Source organism: Macrotis lagotis, chromosome X (genome assembly GCF_037893015.1).
Source record: "Macrotis lagotis isolate mMagLag1 chromosome X, bilby.v1.9.chrom.fasta, whole genome shotgun sequence".
Classification (NCBI taxonomy): Eukaryota; Metazoa; Chordata; class Mammalia; order Peramelemorphia; family Peramelidae; genus Macrotis; species Macrotis lagotis.
The window spans coordinates 568292972-568295341 of record NC_133666.1 but is presented as its reverse complement, the minus strand read 5'-3'; the positions used below and the strand labels follow the sequence as shown (position 1 = coordinate 568295341).

Genomic DNA, 2370 nt, shown 5'->3' with positions numbered 1-2370 from the left:
CAATTTACACTTTGCAAAATTAACCTGTTAGCTTTTCAAGGGGCCATAGTCTCAAAGGGTTGGCTTCTTGACGAGACAGCACCCAAGGACTTGCCCACAACCTGCTTACCAATTTCTGAGAGACGTGGGCACTGATGTGTATAAAGAACCATTTATAGCAACAAGTAAATGAGTGAAATGAAAAACCCTTCCTAGGGTTTTTTTGGCCCTGAAAAATCAGGAAAAAAAAAATCAAAGCAGCAGACTGATTTTTGGCCTAGTTTTTAGTAGGAGATAAAGTGGACATGAAATGAGCTCATGTCCTCTTTTCTTAAAGAACTGGCCTGGCCAAAAAGCAAGCATCAAGTCTTCACATCTGTCAAAAATTTATTTAGGGAGAAGGAAAAAAAAAAAGCAAGCAACACTGCCACTTTGGGGTGGGCAGGGTTTCAACATCTTGACTTTTTTTCTTTGCCTGCTTTGGCTCTGCTGGTTTTCAGATTTTCTCAGAAGTTGGTAACAACTGAGCTTTCTGTTTGGGCCAGAAAAAAAGAGGAACTTTATTTAGGCTGCAATTCTGAACCTTCAATATTCCTATGAGCCAAAATCAGCCCTGAGAAACGAATCAAATTTGCTGTCTAGAAGCTTTCAAGGGTAAAGAGACATCCAATACATTAAAGCTTTTCTAGCCAGTGCTTGGTTCCCATTTTTCTCTTTCCCAACCTCAGAACAAATGCTCCAATATTGTTTGTGTTCAATCATGTTTAAGTTACAAAGTGAGAATGGCTGCCTTGATTTATCGGGAAGAATTAGAGCTGCAGCGGCTGCGGTGGCGCAGATGGCCTGGGGAGCGGGACAGTCGGCCGACAGGAGATCTGCGTCTAGGGGAAGGGGACCTTCTCCTCATATGTGGCGGTGGTCGGCGCCACATCGGAGGTGGTGGCAACATCCTTCTAGGTGGGCTAAATCGCCTGGGTGGGGGTCTGGGCCAGGGGGCCAGCAATGCAGTGGCTGTTATCTCCTGACCATCAATCTGTCCTCCATCCATGTGCTTTAAGGCATTTTCAGCCTCATCTGGATTTTCAAACTCCACGTATGCATAGCCTTTGGATAGATGAGGATGCATCCTTTCCACAGGCATATCAATCATTTTAATTTTCCCATAAGTCGAAAATATTTCCATGATGTGATCCTTGGTCACATTCCGAGTAAGCCTTCCGATGGGTACTTTGGTAGGTTTCTTCTCTTCTGTTCCTTTTCATCCCTTTTTGGTGGTTTTGATTTGGATCGGGAACGCCTCCTATTGTCATGCCTTCTTCGAGAGAGACTGGGAGATCCAGAGGAACTGCTGGAGCTGGAACTTCGGGAGGTACTAGAGCTTCCTCACCTGCTTGATGCTGAAGAAGAGCTGGACCCACTGCTAGAGCCAGTACTAGTACTAGAACCAGAACTGGAAGTGGAACTGGAGCGAGACCTGGAGATACTGCTATCACTGGAGGCACTGCGCCTTTTTCGAGCCTTGTCTCTACCACGAACTTTTTCACTCGATTCTTCGGTGGCCCCTTTATCTTTAGACCGGTCCTTTGATTTGTCATCAGTTCTATCGTTACGTTTGGTGGGAGAGGGAGCCATCTTCCTAAGTCCGCCGCCTCTGCCGCCGTTCCTCTGGACTCAAATTTAATTATTCTATTAATCAAAGTTCTTGAGTCAAATAGTTTGGATTTAATAATACTGTTGTTATTGTTCAAATTGTTTTACTGGTCCTGCTCATTTTATTTTGGGCCAGTTCAAGCCAGACATTCCATGTTTCTCTCAAACAGGGTTTTGAACATAACTATGAAGATTTTTTTTAACTTGACTATATAGCTTTTACAAAGGTTTTAATTTGTTCCCCAAACAGGAATAGAGGTGCAATGTAATTAAAAAGTTAAGAAAAATAAAGAAAGAAGGAATGACCAAGTTGTGTCAGAGTGACCAAATAAAAAAGTGATATATGTGTGTGTGTGTGTGTGTGTGTGTGTGTGTGTGTGTGTGTGTTTATCTAGATTTTAGCAAAGACTTATACAAAATCTTATACTTTTCTGCAGAGGAGGTAGAAGCATACAGATAAGACAATAATACTATAAAACATTTCAAATCTTCTTGGAAAGCAAATTCAGAACATTTATTAATCATCCAATGTCAGTGTAGCAAGAGATCTGTAGTGGATTAACCTAAGGATCTGTGGCTGGACTTCTACTATTTTTTAATTGAAATCTAATTTTATTTTTGCAGTTATATGCAATTGTAATTTTTCAACATTCAACCATTTGTTTAATAATTTCTGAATTCCACATTTTTTTACCACCCTCCCTTCCCACACTCCCAGTGGTGACCAGTATGGGAAAAGTT

The 2370-nt window shown here is 41.6% G+C and overlaps 1 pseudogene; it reads right to left on the bottom strand.

Moving 5' to 3' along the window:
* Positions 1–704: 704 nt before the first annotated feature.
* LOC141502809 (uncharacterized) lies at positions 705–1628 on the bottom strand (annotated as a pseudogene).
* Positions 1629–2370: the final 742 nt, after the last annotated feature.